The sequence below is a fragment of the Physeter macrocephalus genome, unplaced genomic scaffold (genome assembly GCF_002837175.3).
Source record: "Physeter macrocephalus isolate SW-GA unplaced genomic scaffold, ASM283717v5 random_523, whole genome shotgun sequence".
Lineage (NCBI taxonomy): Eukaryota > Metazoa > Chordata > Mammalia > Artiodactyla > Physeteridae > Physeter > Physeter macrocephalus.
In genome coordinates, this window is record NW_021146020.1 from 21,081 (window position 1) to 45,574 (window position 24,494).

The window sequence follows — 24,494 nt, forward strand, 5'->3', positions numbered from 1 at the left end:
TCCTCGGTGTGTGGTGTCTTTTGTGGTCTGGCCGAGGAATGCAGAGGGCAGCGAAGAGAGGCACGTCCAGGTCAAGTCGGGCAGGTGACTCCCCAGCGGGCATCTGACGTGAGGGCGTGAGTTGAGAAGGTCCCCAGAGAGCTGAAAGGACAAACGGGAAGGTTTGGCAACCCTGAGACTGGCAACAGCGGGGAGCCACTGTGGTGTTGCCAGGGCTCCAGGCTGGGTCACCACGAGAAGGGCTGCCTGCAGGACCTTACACCAGGGAGTGACACAGGCACCGGCCGCGGTGGCCTCTGAAGCAAGAGGCGGGGAGGAGAGCCCTGGCTTCTTTGTCGCCTGACCTACCCGCAGGGTCTCCTGTGGGCCGTATTAACCAGGAAACCTTTGGCAAGTGAGCCCAGGAAATGTAGTTTGCAGGGGTCAGGCCCCACGCACGCCACGCAGGGCGGGACAGGGACAGAGATGTGACTGAGCCGGCAGGCGCCCGACCAGGCCGAGGGGAGCTCCTGGCCCCTGATCAGCCTTCAGCTGAGCTCTTTGAAGTGGGCTCACGTTGAGAAAACACGCCACACGCAGGTGTCCTCACAGATACCAGCACACACGGCCTTCGTTTACTCCTGGAGCTGGATGGGCTGCTCGGGGCTGGCTTTTGGGGAGGCCCTGGGTGTTAGAGGTGGATAAGACACACCCACAAATCCGCAGCAGTGGCCAGGGCAGTGAGTGGCCTGCACTGGGGCGGGGGGCGGGGATGAAGCTCAGACGGCGGCTCCTGAGCGGGGTTGTGAATAGGATTCACCAGCCGCGGAGCTGGGGGCCCAGGCTGCAGCTGAGACCCGTCTGCGGCACCAGAGCCTGGTGTCTCCAGCCACACCCAGCATCTTTCCCATCGTGTTCACTCGCCGAGTGCAGGCCGCTGGGTGTCCTTAGACCTTTTCCCTCCAGTCCCAGCCTGTATCCAGAAGCAGGCGAGGTGGCCACCTGCTCCTAGTGTGACACAGTCACCTCCCTCACGTCTGGCCTTCCTGCTGGGCTGTCTGGCTGGAGCTGTGGAGGCCTTGGGCCTTGGGGATGGTCAGGCTCCAGGGCCCCGAGTAGAAAGCCGAAGGGCCCTCAGAGGTCATTCTGTTCAGCCGTCTCCTCCACCCCTGCTTTCCCTAACGGGGTTCCAGGGAGGCAGGATGGGTCTGGCAGAGCAGCTGACAGCAGCGCCTGCCTTGGGCTGTGGCCACAGCTGCTACGCTGAGACTGGTCCTTAGTCTGTTCGCCTGGACTTGGCTTGGGCCGCAGCAGGCAGCCTGGAGCCAGGTCAGAGGGGGCATTTCTCCCCCGAACACGCATATGAGAGGACCTGGAGGGGCTCCCAAACCCCTCCCCAGCTTGCCTGTTGAATGATCCGCCAGTGTACCCCCTTCGGCAAACACCAAGCGTGTGTCAAGCCTCAGGCTGGGCCTGGAAACGGAAGAGTGAGCTCCGTGGGGGCAGAGAACCCGGGGCTGACACGCAGTAAAGATCTGTTGAGCAATTGAATGAACTGGGATCCCTGGCCTTGGGGAGCTCAGTCTGGGGGTGGGAGGAGTGGATGATTAAAGAACTGTAATTCCGGGCTTCCCTGGTGGCGCAGTGGTTTGAGAATCCGCCTGCCGATGCAGGGGACATGGGTTCGTGCCCCGGTCCGGGAGGATCCCACGTGCCGCGGAGCGGCTGGGCCCATGAGCCACGGCCGCTGGGCCTGCGCGTCCGGAGCCTGTGCTCCGCAACGGGAGAGGCCACAACAGTGAGAGGCCCGCGTACCGCAAAAAAAAAAAAAAAAAAAAAAAAAAAGAACTGTAATTCCGCAACGCTGTTCAGGCGCTCCCAGGAGGCGCCCAGACCAGCCTGGAGAGCGGGGGGTCGGTCTCGGATACCCAGCACACACCCTTCCCCGGGGGCGAGGGGGTGACTTTGGAGGGAGGGAAAGAGGAAGCCCCTAACCGCTGGCTGTTGTTAGGAGGACGAAGACTACAGCACATTCGGCAAAGGGAAGGCCATTATTCCCCGCACACCAGAAACCTCTCTCCTATCCCCGGGCCAGGCGGGAGCCACTGTAGCCAGAGAAGCTTCCAGACTTCATCCAGTTTCCCCTTTTTCGTCAGCAGGGGGCAGCAGAGAAACAGCCCCTTGGCCGCCTCTGAAACGTTCCCTGGGGCCGGCGCTGGGGGTACAGGAGGAAGAGGGGTCGCTCCCGGGAGGGGCCCAGCTTTGTGGTTCACCGCGACTCAAGTTAAGGGCCTTGAGAGGCATGGACGCCCTGCCCTGCGAGGCCTCCCTCCTCCACACGCCTGCTCCTTCGTTCTTCCGTTTAACAAATGCTTTGTGAGCAACTGCTGAGTTCCAGGCCTGTGCTCGGCTCTGGGGACGTGAAGATGGAGAAGAGCGAGCCCAGCCTTCAATGCACTCACAGTCCATTAAGGGAGACGCGCCGCATGGAGTGAGGGCAGCCAGGTGCAGAGGTGAGGTGAGCCCCCCTTGCGGTGAGGGTGTCAGAGAGGAGACTTCCGGGAGGAGGAGAGTTACCCAGCAAGGGCAGCGCCCGGAGGACGGAGGGTGACAGTGTGAGCCGAGACGGGAAGGCGGGGGTCCAGTAGGCAGGGTGGAGATGTGAGCCCGGAGGCGGGGAGGGCAGGTAGGAAAGAGCTGGACGTGATGGGAGCCCGTCCTGAGGCCCTGGCCCAGGGGTGGAACAGGCAGAAACGGAGCCTAGAACGCAAAGTGACCTTCCGGGGTCACACCAAGCGCGTGGCCGAGCTGAGAGCGTGTGCACAGCTCTCCCATCCGAAGTCCAGAGCTCCTGCCCTGCCTGAAGGCGCCCGCTCGCCCTCAGGTGGTGGGATGGGGGAGGGCCCCGGGTAGGGGTGGAGGCAGGACAATCCTGTAGGATGAGGTTCCCCCAAGCGTGGAATGAGGGGACTGGGGAAGGGCAGAGCTGGCCTCGGAGTTGGGTACTGGACCTTGGACTCCTGAGACCCGCAGGGGCACCTCCCCTAGTCTGCATCCCAGGATGCTCCCTGGCCTCTGCTCTGCCCATCTGTGCCTGGACACCCGCCAGCTGCAGCAGCAGCGTCCCCCGACCTGGACCCAGAGCTCGGCTCCTGAGGCGCCTCCACACCATCTCCAGATCCCAGGCCACCCGGGGTCTTGCTCTGTTTTGAGCCTGGAGCCCCTCCCCAAGAAAGCTTGCCTGTCCAAGTCACATCCCAAGGCTGCTTCCTTAACGGAACTCCTCCTCCTGGGGGCCTGGCTTCAGCACCCCCAGAGCCAAGGATCAGGTGGGCTACCCATAGAGGTGACACTGGGACAGCTCAGGCCTTCCCAGGGCCCGAGGCAGTTGGGACACAGAGGGCCCACACAAATACGCACACGCACACACACACACACACACACACACACACCAACACAGGCACGTGTAAACACGGACACGACACTTTGAACTCACAAACCTGGGCCCTTACCCACACATAAATTCAAGTTCAAATAGGTAGGTACCCACCCACAAAAATGCACACATATGTGGTTAAGTCACACACCTTTGTGTATTCGCACCCGTACACGCACAAAATCGTGCATAGGCTGGTCTGTGCCCCAGTACATGCTGTACATACATGCATGTGCACCTGACATGTCACAGAGCAAGGCAAGCCCTTGGGTGGGAACCCCTAACCCCGCCTCCTCGACCTTACCCGACGTGACCCTAGCCTCCCTCCCCAATCTCATCTCCCACCACCCTCCTGCTTTCCCCAAACAGACTGCCGCTGGCACTACGTGAGATGACCAGACAGCTGGCAGGAAGCTTCTGGAGATGAGTGAAATCTTTAGGAGCAGGCGTGGGTGGTGAGCAGGGCAGCAGGAAAAGCCCAGTGGGCTGAACCTCCCTTCAAGCGCCTATCACACGCTGCCCGGAATTCCACCATCAAAGCCATTCCTGTGGATTAGGCTCCCCCGACATTGAGGTAACCCTGGAAAAGATCCTGAGTCCAACCCTCACATTGCACTTGGGAACATGAGGCCCAGAGAGGGGAAGTTACCTGGCTAAGGACACCCAGTGAATCCATGACAGGGCCAGCACCGAACCCGGGTCTCCTCACTCCTGTTTGCTCCGCTGTTCTGGTCGGTGGGTGGAGAAGTGGGCTGGCGGGCAGCTGGGATCACAGGCAGGCCCAGGCAGCGGCTCTCATCTGGCCCAGCTGGGCCCACTCGGCTGTGCTGACGCCAGGGCTGGTGGCAGGGGGTCTCGGTCCTCACAGGGTGTCCTGAAGCCCCCTTCAATCAGACTCTGCTGCCGAGGCGGGGTGGCCTCGGTGTATGCGAGCTCTCCGAACCCTTCCAGGACGGTGGCACCTCTCCGGAGAGATCAGGTGCTCAGAAGAGCAGGTGAGACCCCTTCTCCCATCAGGCTGGGCCAGGCCCTGGAGGCAGGACACGCAGGACCCCTTCCCAGCCTCATCTGCAGCCTGGGGTCTCCCTGGGGAGAGGAGAGCAGAGAGTCCCCACCCGCCCCTACCAGGGCTGGACGGGACGGACCTCCACCTGTCCTGCAATCCCATCCACACCTCTAGGGAATTCCCTGGCGGTCCAGTGGTTAGGACTTGGTGCTTACACTGCCACAGGCCTGGGTTCAATCCCTGGTTGGGGGACTAAGATCCTGCAAGCCGCAAAAAAAAAAAAAAAAAAAAAAAGCTTACCATCCCCACGTCTAGCTCCCCTCGCCGGGACCACACCCCCATACACTCACCCTCCTGAAGGGAGATTTCGGGGGAGGCTTTTAGGGCGCAGGAGAAACGCTCCCCCCCACGAACCCCAGCTCGACCCCTTGCCCCCTTACCCTCTGCAGTGGCCAGGCCTCGCCAGGCCTCACCCGGGAAGAAGCGGGTCAGGGTGACGAGGAAAGCCCCCAGCAAGGTGGCGCCCCACAGCACACACACACGTGGCCACAGCAGCGAGCCCACCGCCCGTGCTGCACCCCAGAGCGCAGCTCGGTGAGCGATCGCCCCTCCCCAGGGCTCGCACCTCGGCCCCTACCCCGTCGGGGCGGCAGCCTCCTGGCCCAGCTTAGGTCATCCCCAGGGCCTCCCACTCCGTCGTGCACCCTTTGGTTAGGGTCGTGGGTTGTAATGTGTCCTCCCCACCAATATAGGTTGAAGTCCTAACCCCGGTACCTGTGAATGTGACATCATTTGGAAATAGGGTCTTTGCAGATGTAATTAGTTAAGATGAGGCCATACTGGATTCAGGCGGGTCCTAAACCCAACGACTGGTGTCCTCATAAGAAGGCCACGTAAAGACACAGGGACACAGAGACCCACAGGGAGAAGACAGCCGGGTGAAGACGGAGGCAGAGATGGGGTGGATGTGTCTATCAGCCAAGGGGCGCCAAAGATCACTGGAAGCCACCAGAAGCTGAGAAGATGGAAGAAAGTGTTCCTTCCTAGAGCATTCAGGGGAAGCGTGGCGCCCTGGACACCTTGATTTTGGACTTCCAGTCTCCAGAACTGTGAAAGAATAAATGTCTGTTGTTTGAAGCCAGCCAGTTTGGGGCATTTTGTTACAGTGGCCCTAGGAAGCTAATACGGGCAATGTTGTCTCCCCAGATGGCTACATTCAGCACATCACCATCCTGCTCAGAATCCCAGGAGGCCCTCACAGCCGTACACGGGCCCCCCGACCCCGTCCCTCGCCAGCTCTCCACCAACAACGTGGTCAGTTCCACAGCATCCTGTGCTCATTCGGTGGCACAGAACCGGGAGAGGTGAGTAGAAGAGAAATGGCATTTTGAACTCAGGTGACTGAGTCCCTACCGGAAGTAGGGAGGCCAGAAGAGGGAGGTAGACTGCGGGCAGGGGTGTGAGTGGATGTGCCATTTAGGGCCGTGTGATTTTGCAGTCACGAGGTCATGAGGCAGAGACGGCTTGAGGCCTTGGAAAGAGATGGTGCTAGAACCCAGATTCTGAAGAATACAGACTTCAGCCCCGGGCCCCAGGGAGAGGGAAGGGAGAGCTGGAATTATAAATTGAGCCCAAGGAAGGAGCTCTGATCAGAAGCCAGAGGGGGGCCTCCAGGCTCCAGCAGCCTCTCCTGGCTATGAGGCCTTGGGCAAGTCACCTGCCTTCCCCGAGCTCGGGGAGAATTCTCAGGGAGAATCTCCCTGCACCACACAGGGAGATTATATAGATAATAAAGAGGGAGGGGGGTTCAAACCATGCTTCTTTCTAGTGTTTGACCTGGGGGCAAGGCACACATCCTCACCTGAGCTTCCTTCCCTCACCTGCCAAGTGGAAACAGTCATCCCTATCTTCAGGGAGGTTGTCAGAGGCGCCTGACTCGAGGGGTGGGGAAAAGGCTTTTATCAACTGTGGCAAATTGCACCAATTCAGGTGGCCTTCTCCAAGCAGGTGCCTGTGTTTTGCACCTCAGACTCCATGAAAACGGGAACTGTCTGGCTTGGGCTCTCATCCCCAAAGTCTGCCTTCACTCATTCACTGAACATCTACTGAGTACCTACTAGGTGCCAGGCTCTATTCCAGGTGTGGAGATGCAGCAGAGAGCAAGGTGGCCAAACGCCTGCCTTCAAAGAGTTTAATAATCTGTGTGTCAGGGGCAGGCAGGGAGAGAAAGACAATTAGCAAACAGAAAAATAAACAGAAAATAGTAGCTAGTGATAGGGTGGTGCAGAGCATTAAGACAGGACAATGAGGCATAGAGAGGGGTAACCTTAGATCAGGGAAGGCCTCCTGGAGGAGGTGACTTTTCTGCTGAGACTTGATGGAATCCAAGGAGCAGCCATGAGAGGATCAGGGTGCAAGCATTCCAGGTGGACAGAGGGACAAGAGCAGAGGGCCAGGTGGCAAGGGTGGAGCACGGAGGAGAATGGCCTGGGGTGATGCACTCAGTACGCGCTCAGTTGATGCTTGTTGCCCTGGGAATCTGCATGTGGGCAGCCTGGGCTGGGGAGGCCACACCCATGCTCATGGCTTGGTGCTCTGAGCCCAGATGACCTGTCCACCTGGCCCACAGAGAGCTCACTGTCAAGGGCACAGTGCCCGCCCCCACTCATTCATTCATTCATTCATTCATTCCCTTACCAAATAGTTACTGAGCATCTGCTACATCCTGGGCCTCATGCCAGGGGCTGGGGCACAAAGAGGACCACGGTCCCCTCCCATCGACATCTGATGAGGGAGACAGAAACCACAGTTACCCCGGGAGGATTCATTCATTCATTCATTCATTCATTCATTCCCTTACCAAATAGTTACTGAGCATCTGCTACATCCTGGGCCTCATGCCAGGGGCTGGGGCACAAAGAGGACCACGGTCCCCTCCCATCGACATCTGATGAGGGAGACAGAAACCACAGTTACCCCGGGAGGCCCCAGCTCTGGGAGAGACATTTGCTCACCCCAGGCAGAGCACAGACAAGGGAGCAGCCAGCCCTACAGCACCCAGGGAAGGTGTCCCAGAGGAGGTAATCTCCGAACCTGGCCTGGAGGGCAGGCCTCCCCAGAAGAGAACGTGCAGAAGGGCATTCCAGGAGGAGAGGACAGCCTGGGCCAAGATACTTGGCCAGCCCAGAAAGTGTGGTATGGAAGGGCCCATGGGGCCAGCACCAAGGGATCGATGTGGAGAGGCCATGGTGGCCGGGGTGAGAAGGGCCCTGAGGGCCAGCCTAAGGAGTCTGGACTGGATCCTGTGGGTGGTGGGGACCTCTGTGGGTTTCCCTGCTTGGGTTACTGTGCAGGGGTCTGAAGGGAGCTGCACAAATTCGCATGGCTGAAGCCGGGCTTCTCCCCTGGGGCTGCCCCTGCCTTCCTCGTGTACCCAGGGCTCACGGGGCTGGAGGAGGACATTTAGGGATGGGCAGAGCTGGCCCTTCCACGTGCCTGAGCTCTCTGCCGAAGCCACCAGATCTCTGGATCTCCCTGGCCATTTGATGGGGCAGCACCTCCCCCATCCCCCCCCCACCATGCCGTCAGGGCACTCCTTTGGCTGGAAGAGAAGAAATCTAAAACCCCTGAGCCTTCTTGTCTGTTCTTTGTTGTTCTCCACTCCCATGTGTGGTCCCTCTTCTGTTAACTCCCAGGGCTCCAGGTGCACAGAAGTGTTACCTGCCATTACAAGTGAGGTAGGGCAGAGCCAGGCTCCCCACATGGAAGGATGGAGCCCAGGTGTCCCACTCCCCAGATCCCACCTGCCCCAAGTTCTTCCCCTCTCCGCTGTCTGAGGAAGTGGGCAAATGGAATAAAGGAGGGTTTTTCAGCCCTCACTTCCTGAGGGCTCTGCCAGGGTGAGGCAAACTCTCCACCATCTCGGCCGTGGCTGCTGGGGCAGCGCTGAGCCCACGTCCCTCCCGGTCCCCAGCTGTAAGAGAAATCAGCTGGCCTCAACTGCAGGTGTCAAATCCTGCTAATCTAGTATCCCTTCTCCTTATCTGGGATGTGAGGAGGGACAGGAGAGACCAGGACCTCCCCTGGGGCCTGAGGGAGAGGGCGGTAGGCCCCAGTAACAGCATCGCCTCCCCGTCACTCTTCCTTCCCTGGAGGAACCCAGGGATGGGCGGAGGAGCAATTGAGTGTGTGTATGAGTATGGTGGCTCGGGCAGCTGGAAGGTGGATGCATCGTTGTGTGTGTTCAACGTGGGAGCAGGTGGGTAGGTTTGAAGGTGCGGGCGACCCTGCCTATTAGACATTTCTCCAGTGGAAAAGGTCCTTTCCCAGGCTGGCTCGGCCTAGGGGCACTGATGGCTGTGTGGAAAAGGCCCTTAGATCCCCTCTGGTCCTGAGAGGAAAGAAGCCTTTCCCAGGGCTGCACAGGGAGTAGAGGCAAATCCCACACCCCAGCATCCCGCTCACCCCCAGAGACTTTCTCCCATGAGTGAGAACTGCCAGGGTCCTGCCCTGCCCTGCGGCAGCCTCCACCCAGGCCTCTCCAGTGAGTGTGGCTCAATCCCCCTTGGTGTTCAGCCAGCCCTCTGGGATGTTTGAGGTGGAACTCTCTGCTTGGAGTCTGGCCTTAAGCCTTCATGCTGCAGTCCCAAGTCCTGATGGAAGAAGCCCGTGTCTCTCCGTAGGGCCTGGACCCCTCCCTTCTCAAGGGTGCCAGGCCCTTCTGGTGGCTTCTGCACCTGGGAGAGGGTCAGTTTTCCTGAGAACCAGGGTCTGACGGGGTCAGGTTCAGACTTGCACTGGGAGGCTCCGGGTGGCATTAGGTAACAGTTCCAGCCCTCTCCAGCCTTCGGGAGCCGGGCCCATCCCCCTTCACCTGTCCTGAGAGGCTGAGCTAGGTCAGAGTGAGGGCAGAGGACGGTGAGACCTGGCTTCTTTTTCCCCCGCCGCCCTGCAGGGTCCCTGAGCCTGGCACCCCACACTGGGAGGCAGGGACTCTCACTCCCATTTTATGGATGAGCATATCGAGGCTCTGGGAAGGAAGCCACTTGGCCAGTAAAAGCAGAGTCTTGCTGAGCACCCAGGTCTTCAGCCCACTGATCCTGCCCTGCTCACAGCCAGGAAGGGGGCTTGCAGAGAGGGTGGCCAAAATACCTGCTGGATGTGGCAGAACGGACCTGGGTCTTCCCAGAGCTCTGAGTGTGTGTATGTGCAGGCATGCGTGTGCATGTACACGTGTTTCTGTGTGCATTTGTGTACATGCGTGTGAATGGGGTGGGGGACCGGATTCCTCCATGAACCCCTCCCCTGCATGGAGCCCACTCTCCCCCTTCCCCTCACAGAACCTCACTCCCCCTCCCCTGTCAGAGAACTCCCCCCCTCAGGAGCCCCTCCCTCGCACAGAACCCCTTCCCAACATATATATAAAGTTCCATGAGGGACTTCCCTGGTGGTCCAGTGGTTAGGACTCCATGCTTTCACTGCCAAGGGCGTGGGTTCCATCTCTGGTTGGGGAACTAAGATCCTGTAAGCCGTGCAACATGGCCAAAAAAAAAAAAAAAAAAATTAAGTTCCATGAGATCAGAGCTTTGGTTTCATTCACAACGTTATCCCCCGTGCCCAGAACTATTCTTGTTCTCCCAGTCCTGGCACACGGCAGGCACTCAACAAATATTTGCTGGATAAATGTAGTAACTCGTTTAATCATTGCAACGATCCTGTGAGGTAGGAATGACTCTCATCGCTGTTGTCATATAGTAAAACCGACACGCAGAGAAGCGAAGTAAATCATCAAAAGTCATACAATTAAGAAGCGAGGATGGAACCCAGGAGACAGATGCCAAAGCTCTGGGTTCTAACCTCTGTGCCAGCCCTCTGGGTACGGCCAGGGTCCACTCGGCTGCAACGTGGCGGCGCTGGGAGTGTCGTCATCAGCTGGGGACACAATTCCTGGCTGCTGCCCAGCCTGCTGAGCCTCTCTTGCGGGTCCGCTGGCCCCTCCTGGTCTCACCGCTCCTCCGCAGTGAGAGCCTAGCTGTGCTCCCCCTTAGAGTGGATAGGGCTGCGCCCAGATGGGGACACAGAGAGACGCAAGGAAAAGTCCTGGGGAGAAGTCCAGAAGTTTCCTCGCAAGCCTGTGGAAGGCAAAGGGCCAGCTTCTAGTACAGGACAGGGAGAACCAGAAAGGTATGCCAGGGTGTCTGCTCCTTCTGCGGCAGAACTTGGTGCTGCAAGTGTGTGTGTGTGAGTGTGTGTGAGTGTGTGTGTGTGTGTGAGTGTGTGTGTGTGAGTGTGTGAGTGTGAGTGTGTGTGCGTGTGAGTGAGTGTGTGAGTGTGTGTGAGCGTGTGAGCGTGTCTTCTGTTGGGAGAGGTGGAGGAGGGGCTGACCAGGCGGGGCTGAGCTCTGGAGAGGGAGGGACCACAGGGGTGCTGCCCGCTCTCGGGTGTGGGGGGCACCGGCATGGTCCTCAGGAGGCCAGCTTCACTGTGTGACCTTGGCCTCCCAGTTCAGGTCACTCAACTGCAAAACGAAGGTCATGTTGCCCGCCGCGGAGCCTGCTCTGGGAGCTGCGTGGACTGGTACAGCGGCCAGGGGGGCCCAGCTGAGGATGAACCGGCTGCCTGAGAAGACGGTGTGGTCCCGTCACCGAGGTGAGCAGACAAGGGGTGCTGTGAAGGCTGAATTTGATGTGCTGTAGGGTCCCGAAGACCATTAACTCTCTGAGAATTTGGGCAGACTTGGGGCAGATCACGGTCTACCTGGGCCTCGTCCACATAATGGGCATTTCTCCCCACTGCTCGGCTTCTGTCTATTCCCTACTGTGTGAACTACACCTAGAGCCAGCCTGTCTCTCCTCTCCTCCCTCCCCCACCTACACCCGATGTGGTGTGCTCCAGGGACAAAGAACAAGATAAACTCAAGGAGCCAATATTTCTGGAGCAAAGATTTACGGGACTCCTATCACTCTGTCACAATGTGACCATTGCAATGTCCCAGAGCCCTCCCAAGCAGCATGCCCTGTCCCTTTCCCATCCCATATAAGGAAAGACATTTGCCGTGTTCTTCTCCCGCTCAGCACACGGAAAGTATACATGCTCTGCCCAGTCAGCAGACGACTTGCAGGTTCCCTGGCGATAAAGCCAGACCAGCAACCCCTGCTCACTGTCGACTTTCCCTGGCTACCAGGAAGTCGGCCCGCAGTCCTTGCAGCGACCCTTCTCTTTAAGAAACTCTATCTTCCTTTCATTCTGCCTTGTGCTTGGAAATTCTTTTCCAACCCCCACTCGGACAACGACATCCGAGTCATCCTTTGCAGGCTGTACCTCCCTGAGGGCTCTGGGAGGGTGGTAGGTGATGGGGGCAGTGGTGTCAACAGACCTCACCTCTCCAGGGGTCTGGATCACTGCTCGGAAGCAAACACAGTTGCAAGGTGCCACCCTTCTTCAGGCTCTGGTCCCTTGTTCAGGGCTTTGCTGGGAATTGCTGGGTGTCTGAGGATGGAGAGTGGGCCCCACCCTGGACCCGCCGGTGCATTGAGAAAGCTGTGTACACAGGAAGAAGGCCCACTCGAAAACCATGCTGTCCCGTTCTCGGCCGCCTTCGCCCCAAGCTGGCCGGGGAGGGGCGGCTGCGTGTTACCATCCTCTTCCTGCAAGGAAGAAGCCAGATGCCCAGAGATGAGAAACACCAGGTGGGAATCAGATCTCTTTTTGCCTCAATGGGGGCCCACCCGTACTGGTCTGGGGTCCTCAGAGGCAGAACCAAAGACCTGAAAGCATCCTATCTGGTCTCCCCTTTCCAGCCTGCCTGTACCTCACCCCCCATTCCTGTCCCCTCTGATCAGTGGCCAATGGAGTGACCGGAACACAAGGAAACAAGCCACAGCTCTTCCCGGCTCACACCCCTTTGATGCTGCCCCCCCTCCCCCTCCCCCCGCCATCACACACGTTACCCTTTGTTCATCAGCTCATTCAACAGATGTTTAGGAAGGGTCTGCTATGTGCCAGGCGCGGGTGCACAGGATCAGTTTACAGGCTGGAGGGGAGAAAGCCAGTAATCACAGAGCCACACAAATGAATATCTAATTACCAACCACGGCAAGTGCTCTGGGGTAAATGAACATGGTTCAGTGGGGGGTTTAAATCGAGGACCCTGGCTGGCCAGGTAGAGGAGCAGGAGTTCACAAAGGACCCTGAGCAGGAGATGAGGAAGAGGCCACCAGAGGGTCACAAGCCACAGAAGGCGAGAGTGGAGGGGCATTCAAAGGGGCCAAATGCCACTGAGACACTGAGTAAGATGACAGAAAACTGTTCTTGGGGTAAAGCACAAACTTCTTAGTATGGCCATCAAGGCCCTTCAGGATGGCCTCACTGAGAGCTCCATCCACCCCTGGCTGCAGCAGTCACCGTGCCTACCTTGCAGTTATTTGCACTGTCCTCCCTGCCTGGAATTCCCTTCTCCTCCTGGCAAATGCCCAATGATCCCACAAGTCTCAGCTCAAAAGCCACCTCCTCCGTGAAGCCTTCCCTGACTACCACCCCTCTGGTAGAGCATGTCAGTACATCCTTGGGTGTTCCCTTAGCACTTAGTGCAACCTCTGTTGGAACACATGGCTAGACCAGTTGGGCCTGCCCAATGCCCTCTCCCCTCATCTTCCTTTGGGGAAACAATGGTCCCAGCCCCAGCAGTACATTGGGATGGATCTAATCCAATTATGATAATCCTATGGTCTACTTTTCCAGCCTCCCTTGCAGTTAGAGGTAGCCGTATGACCCAATTCTGCCCAATAAGACATGAATATAAATCTATTGCAGGAGGCAGGGTTGGAAAACCTTTGCCTTCCACTCTTTATTCCATCTTGAACACAGATATGTTGGTTGGAGCCATGGCAGCCATCTTGAGACCATGAGGGAAAAGTCAAGGACATTACAGAAATCTTGGTTCTGATACTGTTGAACTGCTGAGCCAAAACTAGCAGCAGACATACTTGGACTTCTTGTTTTGTGTGAGAAACAAAGCCTTCTTCATTTAAGCCACTGTTGATTGGGTTTTCTGTTGCTGGCAGTTGAGTGCCTCCCTAATACCCAGTACTTTACAATTTATTTGGTTGCGTGTCTCCTTTCCCTACTTGAGAGAAGGGATCCTGCCCCATTCGTCTTCAGGGCCTTCGAATTTAGCAGGGTGTTTGGCAGTGAGTCAGAGCCCAGTAAGTGTCCATTAACTTAAGATTTCTGAGGACCAAGGCCACTCCCAGGTGGAGGTGGAAACAGCAGTGACTTCAGAGGCTTAGTACTAGAGTTGCCAGGTAAAATACAGAATACCCAGTTAAACTGAATTTCAGATAAATCATGAATAGTTTTTAAGTATAAGTTAAGTCCCTTGTAATATTTGTGATATACTAAAAATTATTTATTGTTTATCTAAAATTCACATTTAACTGAGTAGCCTGTATTTTTATTTGCTAAATCTACTTAGGGCTATTTTCCACAAAGCGCCCTCACCTGTGTTCAGGGGCTCTTCAGTGGGCGTGGGTGGTGGGGCCTTATCCACAAGGGGAGAGGCTATTCCTGGGGCCAAAGCTTGGACAAAATGGGATGAGATGACTCTGGGAGCCTCACCGGCTTTCTGGCTGCAGAATGAGTAAGAGTGAGGCTGGAGAGAGGCCCCACTGTGAGTAACAGCCATTACCAGGAGGACCAGTGGGCTATATGGAGATGTTGGGAACAATGGATCAGACTTTCCAGAAGGGCAGTGCTGAGACCAAGCCCCTCATGTCCACCGGCAGAGACAAGCATGTAGCCCTCCCCACACTTGCCTGTGGGTTGGAAGTACTGACGAGTTGGTGTCGGGTCCACCCTGCTTCTCCCACTCCAGGGCCTCTCATACAACCCACAGCACCTCCTGTCCTGCTTGGCAGGCTGCCGGGTATCTGCCTGTTTCCCTGTGTACCCACAAGTCCCTTGAGGGTTCTTTCTTCGTGGCCCCCCATCTGGTATAGCATAAAGGGCTCTGTGATGAAATGTGGAACTTGAGGCCAAGGTAAGGGATGCAGCGCCAGCTTCCTTCAGCCCCAGTAAGGATGCTCCTGGGCTCCCTCCCTGACTCCTTCATTGCTCATGCGGTTCTCAAAGGATGCGACCAGCCCCTCAGTCCCTGGCCTCAAGGGCTCCTAGGCCTGGAGCTGAGTCTCAGAGAGGAGAGGAAGCTGGGTTCCTTGAAGAGCCACCTAATAATACAGGGGGTGCCATCTGACCCAGGCAGGCCTTCCAAGATCATTGTAAAAGCCAGGGCCACCACTAATAGAGCCACCATCCTGGAAATGTCCTGGGAGGCTGGAGCAGCTCCCTCAGCTCAGGCTCCTGTGGCTGGGCTCTCCAGCCTTTTCACCTGGCCGGTCAGGTCCCAGGCTGTGCTGAGGGCCTACTGTGTGCTCACCGTTGACCAAAAGAAAAACACACAAGCTAAGAGTTGTAGGTTTCAGTTTTTATTCGGGGGGCTTACTGAAGACTCGAGCCCGGGAAACAGCCTCTCAGTAGTTCTGAGGAGACTGCTCTGAAGGGGTAGTGGGGAAGAAGCCAGGATACATGTACATATGATTTTGGCTGCAGAATACATGCACGCAAGTATACCTTTTGGTAAAAGGTCACTGCTAGTCGCAAGAAACAGATATCTCAGGGCTTCCCTGGTGGCGCAGTGGCTGAGAGTCCGCCTGCCGATGCAGGGGACGCGGGTTCGCGCCCCGGTCCGGGAAGATCCCACGTGCCGTGGAGCGGCTGGGCCCGTGAGCCATGGCCGCTGAGCCTGCGCGACTGGAGCCTGTCCGTACCACAAAAAAAAAAAAAAAAAAAAAGAAACAGATATCTCAGTTAATGATTTTAGTGCTTTTTCTATGTATGGGAAGGTGCAAGAATCTGGGTCCATTAAAATTCTTCCTGAGATGTATCTAACTGTCTAAGGGGCCTGTTTTTTCAAAGCACAGAGTGCCTCATCCTGTTCTTGCTGTTGAATTCCTTCTGGGGTGCACTGTAGGTCAGCGACTGCAGAGGCTAATGACTTGATCCTTGAAGAACTGGATGGTGGGCAACACTCTTTGCTTTACATCAGGTAGGACGCGGATCCTCTCAGAGCCTGGGAACAGACCTGGTTCTGGTCCAGGCCCTGCCACTGACAACCTGTGTAATCTTCAGCAAGTCACTCCAACTCCCTGAGCCTCAGTCTCCCCCTCTGTAAAACAGGGATTATAACTACCTCCTGGGGTTGGTTGCAACAGTGAAAGGTTTGCTCATGTAAAAATAGTCTGCAAGCTGTAAAGAGAGGTGGATGAAGGTGTGGACCATGTGGGCTGGGGAGTGCCTCGCCCATTGATCATAATAGTCTTCCCTCACTCTAGGGAGGACAGGTAGGAAAATAAGATCTTGATGGCTTAAGTCCCAATATCATCTATTGCTGTATAACAAATTACTCCCAGATCTAGCAGCTTAAAATAACAAATATTTATTATCTCACAGTTTTTGTGGGTCAGAGATTTGGGAGCAACTTCACAGTGTGGTTCTGCTCAAGGCCTCTCTTGAGGTTATAGCCAAGGTGTCATCTGAAGGTTTGACTGGGGCCAGAGGATCTGTTTCCATTTGCCACTCACATGGCTGTTGGTGGGAGAGCCCAGTGCCTTGCTGGCTGTTGGCAGAGGGCTCCATCCTGTAGCACATAGGTCTCTCCGTGAGGCTGCTTGAATGTACCCACAATGTGCCAGCTGGCTTATCCCCCAGAGCTGGTGATGGAAGAGAGAGTAAGGCAGAAGTTACGATGTCTTTTATGATCCAGTTTTGGGAGTCACAGATCATTCTTTCTGCATATTCTACTGGTCACGTAGGCCAGTCCTGGCACAGTGTAGGTGGGGACTACACCGTGACGTGACTATCAGGACGCAGGATCATTGGGGGCCATCCTGGAGACTGGCTACCACAGTCCCCTGCTTCAAGATTTATACAACCACCCCTTCTCCCTCATATACCAGGAATCTGGCCATCACACTCCCCTCCCCCTTCACCCTCACTCTCTCCTTCAGTCACCAAAGCCCAGGATCGAGCCTCTACAACACCTCTTTCACCAGTTCTCCCATTTCTCCCCTCTGTTCCCACCCGGGTAAGATCTTTGTCACTTCAATCCTGAGCACCCAGGCTCTTCTCATCCAAAATGTACAGAGTGCATAAAATTTTGTTGGCGCCCGAGGATACACAGATTCCTGGGCGAGACACCCAGCCCCTGCTCACCACTCCTCAATGGACCTAACTTGAGCTTCACCAATGTTCTCTAAGCAAAGTTGTACCCCTTCATTGACCTTGTTAGCTCTGCCTGGAGCACATTCTTTTTGTCTGTCTGTAAAACCCCTAGGCATCCTTCAAAACCCATATCCCATAACCCTTCTCTAACTGCCCAGGACAGTTAGCCTGTCCCTCCCCAGATACCCTCAGCCTCTGCTCACAAGCTTGCAACCATCTATTGATAATTACCTGCCAGGCTCACCCTTCACAGCTGTGAGCTTTCCCAGGGGAGGCACAGAGTCTGGCTCATCTCAGGGTCCTTACAACAAAGGCCAGGACTGGGCACATCTGCTGACTAGTGCTGGGAATGATGCAGGTAGGGGCTGGAGAGAGATCAGGCAGGACACGTTTAGCTGTGAGTAACAAAACCCCAACTCAAACTGGCTTAACAAATGAGGGCCTTCATTATCTCCCACAGAGAGAAGTCCAGAGGCAGCTGGGCAGTTGGTGTGGTATGACCAGCAGTTCAGGAACTTTCTGCTGTACGACCCCCATCGTTGGCTTTGTCCTCTGGCCAGTTCCCCTCATGGCCACAAGAAGGCTGCACGAGTTCCTATGTCACCAGTGGACATGACAATATCCAGAGGCAGAAAGGGGCCACTTCCTCTAGTATCTTTCTCTTGGGAGCCGGGAACTCCCTCCCTGCAGCCTCCCAGAAGACCTCCCCTCCCGCTTCATTGGCCAGAGCCAGGTCATGTGTCACTCCTAAGCCAGTCGCCATCAGGGAAACCACCTGGGCACGGGGGCTATTGGGAGGCAACCAGCCAGAACGAGAGGGAGTCACAGCCTGACCATGAGAGGATGTGGGGGACATTTATGGATGGAGCTGGGAAATGGGGAGAGACTTTGGCATGTTTGGATCAAGCAAGGTGAGGTGTTGAGGAAATAAAGTTGCTAAGGATGGGTCTCCAGACCCCTCCCAACCTAGTCATCTTTCTATTCATTCATTCATTCCTTCAAATAGTGATTGAGTAGCTATGTGCTAGGTCCTGGGTCAATCCTATGAAGTGAGTGTTATTATTTCTATCTTAGAGTGAAGAAACTGGGCCCAGAGATGGCATAACTTGTTCAAGCTCCCAGAGTATGTGGGAATTGTCATGTCTGTCTGGCTCCTCATGCAAAGGTCTGAGTCCCCCCAAGACAGGACCCCAGGGAGCTGGGGAGGGTGTGTCTCCCGAATGGGCCTCACTCCCCTGGGCCCTGACCAGCCCCCCAGGAAGCCCGGGCCTGGCTGGATGGGGCTTCTGTGCTGTTTGTAAGGGGCCGGGGTCTCAGCCAGGGCGGAAGCTGTCTGGGAATCAGCTCCAGCCTCTGCTTCCAGTGCCTGGCAGGGGCACTCGGTGGTGGTGGGGGGCATTTCTCAGATACGGATACGGATACATCAGGCTCCACCCCTAATCCCTCACAGCATACCTCTCTGTCCCATAAAAGGCCACCGTGGGCTCAAGCCCTGGGAAGGCAGGACGGTCCTCAGCCCAGGACCTGCCCCAGTTGGTTGGCCCTGGCCAGGGCGCCCGCACCTCCAGCTGCCCAGGTAGGTGCTTTCTCAGCATGGGGCAGGGCAGGATGGAGGGGGAGGGCTCCAGAGGCTAAGCACTGGAGGTGGCAGTCTTGCTGCTACACCCCTCCTTGGCCCTCCTGGGAAGCCCGGTTCAGGGCAAGGAGGGCAGAGAGCAGGCTGCCTGTTCCTGGCAGGTCAACCAAAACCGAGACTGAGGGCAGCTGGAGGCAGAAGGAGTGAGGGTACGGAGTAGCTGGCTGGGCTCTGCCCTGCCCTCTGTCCTGTCCCAGTCTGCGGGGTGGTAAGGGAAGTGGGGAGGAAGAAGCTGGTGGGGGGCCTATCCCCCACCTGTGTCCAGACCTACGGGTGCAGCAGGGCAGGTCCTGGATAGGGATGCTGAACCGAAGGCTCTAGTCCCAGCCCCGCCATTCATTCACTCTGTGACCTTGGGCAAGTGCTTCAACCTCTCTGGGCTGAGTGTTCTCATCTGTACCATGCGGAGGTTGCCTGTGATGATCCTGAAGACTCTTCAGGGCTGACCGTCTCTGCTTTAAGTTCGTGGTGGGACTGGATGTGGGTGCCCCGCCCTCCTCCATCTTCCGCCCCATCTGCCCTCACCCTCGTCCCATCCTGCAGCCATTTCTGACTTCCAGCCTTGGGCCTCCAGGCCAAGGACTGGAGACTTTGGGTAACTTTTCAGGGCCTTCCGGGGCCCAGATCTTCACGGCCATCTTCTCTCTTCCCCGGAGGCAGGCTGGGCAGGCATTTTTATCGGAGAGAAGGGGTGTGGAATGCCCAAGGCTGCACGGCTGGGGAGGTACAGGACTGGCCTGTGAAGGGCGTGGCGCCCCAAATTTCTCTAGCTCTGTGCTTCCTGGGCCACCAGCAGCATGCAGATATGTGCACCTACCTGGCCCCTGGCCTCCTGAACGGGACTCCTTGGCATGCATGGTGCCTAGGGGATTCCTCTGCCGAATAGTCTGGAAGCCACTGCTCTGGAAGACACAGGAAGCGGTAGGTAGTGAGACTGAGTCTCCTTTGCAGGCAGCCCTACAGAGGTGGATGGGGTGCCACCTGCAGCCTGGGAGGCTCCTGGACTCTCCGGGAGGTGGGCACCAGCAGCGTCTGGAACTGGGGGCCCCCAGGTACCCGGCTTAGGCCAGGAGTTAGGGTGTTCTCTGGAGACCTTTTATAAAGGGGAGGAGGGAACTTCCCTGGCGGTCCGGTGGTTAAAGCTCCGCGCTTCCACTGCAAGGGGCGCAGGTTCAATCCCTAGTCGAGAAACTAAGATCCCGCATGCTGCGTGGCATGGCCGAAGGAAAAAATATTTTTAAAATAAAAATAAAGGGGAATAAGTGCTCAATAAATATTGATCGAAAAAGATAAATAAATAAAAAATAAAGGGGAGGAGGATGACCTCGACAAAGGAGGCACCCTCTGCAAAGCAGGGCCGGTGGCCACGGGCAGGCGGGGTAGACCAAGGCAAGGAGGGAGTTTCTAGGGCTCCTTCCTTCTCCTGCTAAACACTCATCCCTCTTGAAAAACACATTCTGGGGAATGAGGCCAGAGTTGTTTTAATTTCCTGACCTACCACATCCTTTTCTCTTGGCAGACTTGGCAGAGCCAGTGTTGCTAAAATGATTAAAATAATCCTGTTATCATCCCCCTGGCTCCGCATAAGAGGCTTTCCTTCCTCGTGGGACGCTACCCCCCAGAAGCGAAGGGTCTCTCACAGGCCCTGAAGAGCTACCTCTGGGGTTAAAAAGTCTCTCTGATCCCAAATGTGGGCAAAGCCCCTCACCCAAGAAATTGCATTGAGGCCCACTTTGCAAAGAATCCTGTGAAAAATAAGCCTGAAAAGCAAAACCCCAAAACAGTGATGGGCGACAAGGGGATGTTCCGTTGTCGTTTTCTAGAGAGCTGTCCTCCAAACTCACTGGTTCTACTGGTTCTGTCCCAGAGCTCCAGCTGTGGTCTCCCCCAGGCAGAATGCTAAGCTGGGATTCACTTCTGCCCCTCTCCCCCTCGATAGAAACCATCAACCAGTTTCCCTCATACCCAGACTCCAAGCATTCATCTTTAGAAATCAGAGTACATAATACTATCTCAGCAGATGATTTCCCCTTCCGTTAGCTTGTTTAATTCTCAGACCAACTTTGGAAGGTGGCTAGGTTCACCCCCATTTTACAGATGAGAAACTGAGGCCCAGAGTCAGAGGCAGATTTCCACAAAGCTAAGTCGCTTAAGTTTCCAGATCCCCATTTGCTGAAAACAATAATATATGTGAAATGATCGCTGAAGATGCCCTAAGTGAGTTTTACCTTTCTGTCCTTACAAACCGTCCAACTGTGACTTTATTCAACAAAATGAAACAAGTTCTGGAAAATCGTTTTCTTTTTCTCGAAGGGGACTCCTGTGAAAACTGCTGAGGTCCTGCCAGTGTCTCTTGGGGAGGAAGTGGCCAGACGGAGGCTCCAAGTCAGCGATCTTTCCCTCCACCACCTCCTGTGCTTCCTCCTGCCCCTTTCTACTTTCATCTCATCTTGTTGTTCCTACTGTTTTCAAGGTAATGGGTTGGTATGTTCTACTTGCCTTGTTTATCCGCAGAGGTGGGTGGTAGATTCATGGGAAATAATTGGGATAGATATTCTTACTTTAAAATAAGCCTGTAACCTCTGTTACAGGGGATTAGACTAACTCATACTGTAAAAGGTGGAAATTACACGGGGATGGATGTCAGCGCATTCAAAGGAAAACTTAAGCCCGTCAGAGCTTTCACAGATGGATGGGCTGCCTGAAAAGGCAGTGAGTGCCCAGTCTCGGGATGTGGGCAAAGAGAGGCTGGAAGTCATTTGTTGCCGAAGAGGCGATTCCAAATTTAGGGAGGCGGGTGTTCAGGCAGATGCTGTGTAAGAGGGGACCCTGAGAGTCTGCGGGGTGCAAAAGCGAGGAAAGAGACCAACCTAGCGTGCAGGTGGGTGAACACAGGAGAGAAGGTCTCGGGATCGGGGTCGGGCTTAGAAGCCTGGACGGCCTCGGCTGGGGGGCATTATGTCAGCTCAGTGTCCCCACATTGGGGACAGGTGGTTGTCACCAGGGCTGCTGCTCTTTCTGACCCTACTCCCAGCTCTTCTCTGCTCCCGTTGTGAGGTTTTCATTTCTGCCTGCATATTGTCACTCTGTCCCCACCATGCTGGACACAGTGTAAGATACCTCTATGTTTCTCCAGCCAGGATCCAGGAAAAAGTATATCTGCTCATTACCTTATCACAGGTGCTGCCGAGGTAGAATTTGACACCGGGAGGGACCTGAGAATCCAAACCCTTCGTAAGCTGTCAGCTAGTCTGCTCACAGAGCAGGACAGGGCCTCCGGTCCCTCATCTGCGATACGGGAAGAATAGACCCCAGCTCTTGGGATTGGGTGAGGTTTTAATTAGATCTGTGGTCCTCAAACTTCAGCCTGCATCAGTATCACCTGGGGGGCTTTTGTTAAAAGCCAGATTTCAGGATCCCCTCTCCCCCAGATTTTCTGATTCAGTAGACTTTGGAAGGAGCCTGAAACGTGGCACTTCAAACAAATTCAAAGGTAATGCTGATAATCCTGGTTTGGGGACCATACTTTGAGACTCATTCAACTAGACCAGTAGATTCTCTGTCTTGGCCAGGAGACCACCAGCCCCTTAAAGCCAGGGACCAGCTCTAACTTATTTCCATGTCTGCTAAGGCCCATGGTAGGTGCTCTCAGGAAGTGCTGCGGAACTGAGTGTAAATGGAAGCCAAGCAGGCTCCTCCTCAGAGGCTCTTTCTCAATGGCTGTCACTGGGTTCTGGTTGCCTTGTCAACAGCTGGAGCAGCAGCCAGGCGATATGGGGAACGTAATCACGGGGCTCTTGGCAATAGTGAGGAGAGGGGCGGAGGGCCTGACCTAGCGGGACGTGGACAAGAATGCGGAGGTAGGCAGGGAAGACGTGGCTTCCAAAACCTCCCATGACAGAGTCACCCTCCCATTGGCTTTGCAGAGGCCCCAAACCCAGGAATAATTTAAACTTTCGTTGCATAACAGAGAAAGGAACAAAGGGAAGGGGGCTGGGCGGGGGAGGGGCTCCTCTGTAGGAAACAGGAAAGAGGAAGGAACCCTGGTCCCTGAGAACCAACAGACACTTGGCTACTTCATGCCCATTAACCCATTTAATCCTCCCCCAGACCCCGAGGGGCCGCATTACAAGGACCCACAGTACCCGTCCAAGGTTACACAGATGTCTGGGCCTTGGCGGCTCCAGATTGGAAATCCGATCTGCTGTTGCCAAAGGCTGTGTTTGTTCTTTCATTTCAGGGCTGCCTCTTTGAAACTGTTGAACTTTGGACGAGGCTAGAGCACTAGGGGTGTGGGGTGGCAGGGAGGCTGTGAGGAAGGTCTGGGGACATTTTAACACCCCGGGGAGCCAGGCCAGTCATCATCTGAGCTTCTCCTTCAAAGCAACCACCCCCTCCTCTTTATCTGCTTTTGCGTTTGGATCCACCTGAGGTGTGCCTTGCCGCGGACATGCCACCCTCACCCCTGTTCTGGCCAAGTTAACCCCATAAGGCAGTGGTTCTCATATTCCAATGTGGATGAGAGTGAAGCTTATTTAAAATGTCAATTTCTGCCTTGCCTCCGGAGAGTCTGGTCCAACGGCTGGGGGTAGGGATGCCCTAGGAATTGGCAGTTTTAATAGGCCCCATGATGATTCTGATGTAGGGGGCCCATGACCTGCCCTTTGAGACATCCAGCCAGGCCCTCCGCTATCTCCTGTACTTTCACCGTCCCTTCTGGAAGGCCCCAGGTTTCAGTGACTTCTTGTTCTAGCTCCCCGCTGCCCCTGCCCTCTCATCCTCTCAGCTGTTCCCTGGGAACAATTCACATCGTTGCCAGACACTGTCTCCAGACAGGATATCCACAGCTGCCCCCCGCTAGCCAGCTCACCCTGCAGCCAGCAGGCCCATACCCACCCAGCTGGCTTAGTAAGCCCCCGCAGCCAGGGCCTCTGCTCTTTCTCATAAGGACCTGGCTCCTGACCAGCCAGGGAGCCTTTGGGCAGGCTGAGCCAGCTGCCCCTGTCATCAGAGGGAACTAGGATGTCTGCCCTTTGTAAAAGAGGTTTGGGCAGAGAACCATCCCGTCAATGGAGAAAGAACAGGGTTTGGGTGCAGCAGCCAGATGGAGCTGCTTTATTTCGCTGCCTTAGTTTCCTCATCTGTAAAATGGGGGCAAGACCAAGTGCTCATGGGAGAACTTCAGGAAGTTCAGAGTCCCCCTCGGCACGAGGTCAGGCATGAGGTTTGGCCAGAGGCTTAGAGGTCGGGGAAGCGTGTCTGCAGGCTCCTCCGTCTGCTCCTCTTTGACAATAAGGGTCCCTGCCTTCGGCCCTGCTGTCACACATCCATCCTTTGCTCATCACCACGAACCTCAGAGCACCTGGGAGAAGGGGGGGGGCGCGGGACAGGGGTTTTCTCCCCATTTTGCTGGTAAAGAAACTGATTTCTTATCCAGGGAGGCCGTGCATCTGGTTAGGAGTCAGAGCAGAATTTGGCTCCTGATTTCCAGATGGAGGCTCTGCACCTCTGTGCTCTGGTGACTGCCGCATCCCTGGCTCTATCAGTAGACAGGGCAGCCCCTTTCAACACACCTGGCGTGAGTTCCTGCTCAAGGCAAGGGGTTGTGAAGCGGATCTTGGAGACGGTAAGACTGTGCACCCGAGAAGGAGGAAGCCGGAGTCAGAGGGAACAGGGAAGAGTCAGGCTGGCTGGGACAGGGACGCCGAGAGGCTGAACCCTCCAAGGCAGAACTGCCCTGGGTGGGGCAGGGGGGAGCCTCCACCAGCGTGAGAAATGGTACCACTGCGAAGCAAGAGTGGCACAAAGGCCCCCTCCTAGGCTGGGTGAGTTCCCCTGGGGGAAAGGACGGCTCCCGGGCCCGGGGTGAAGTGGGAAGGGTTTGGATGTGCTTGACACGCTCACCGGCGGGTACCAGGCCCCAGTCACAGTTTAAACACGTACTAGTTGTGGGATCTTGGGGAGCTTGGGACACAACCCCTCACCTCTCTGAGCCTCTGTTTACTCATCTGTCAAATGGGAATCATCGTGTATACTTTTTTTTTTTTTTTTTTTTTTTTTTTTTTTTGGTGGTACGCGGGCCTCCCTCTGCTGTGGCCTCTCCCGTTGCGGAGCACGGGCTCCGGACGCGCAGGCCCAGCGGCCATGGCCCACGGGTCCAG

At 56.0% G+C, this 24,494-nt stretch overlaps 1 long non-coding RNA gene across 2 annotated transcripts; it reads left to right on the plus strand.

The window, feature by feature from the left end:
• The first annotated feature begins 10,489 nt into the window (after nucleotides 1-10,489).
• LOC114485212 (uncharacterized) lies at nucleotides 10,490-20,788 on the plus strand. 2 transcript variants are annotated; one of them, XR_003678696.2, is made up of 3 exons: nucleotides 10,490-10,604; nucleotides 10,925-11,069; nucleotides 20,647-20,788. It is a non-coding gene; the product is annotated as an uncharacterized lncRNA (long non-coding RNA). The 2 variants fall into 2 exon arrangements; XR_008616773.1 differs by lacking the exon at nucleotides 20,647-20,788 and adding an exon at nucleotides 13,287-13,341.
• Nucleotides 20,789-24,494: the final 3,706 nt, after the last annotated feature.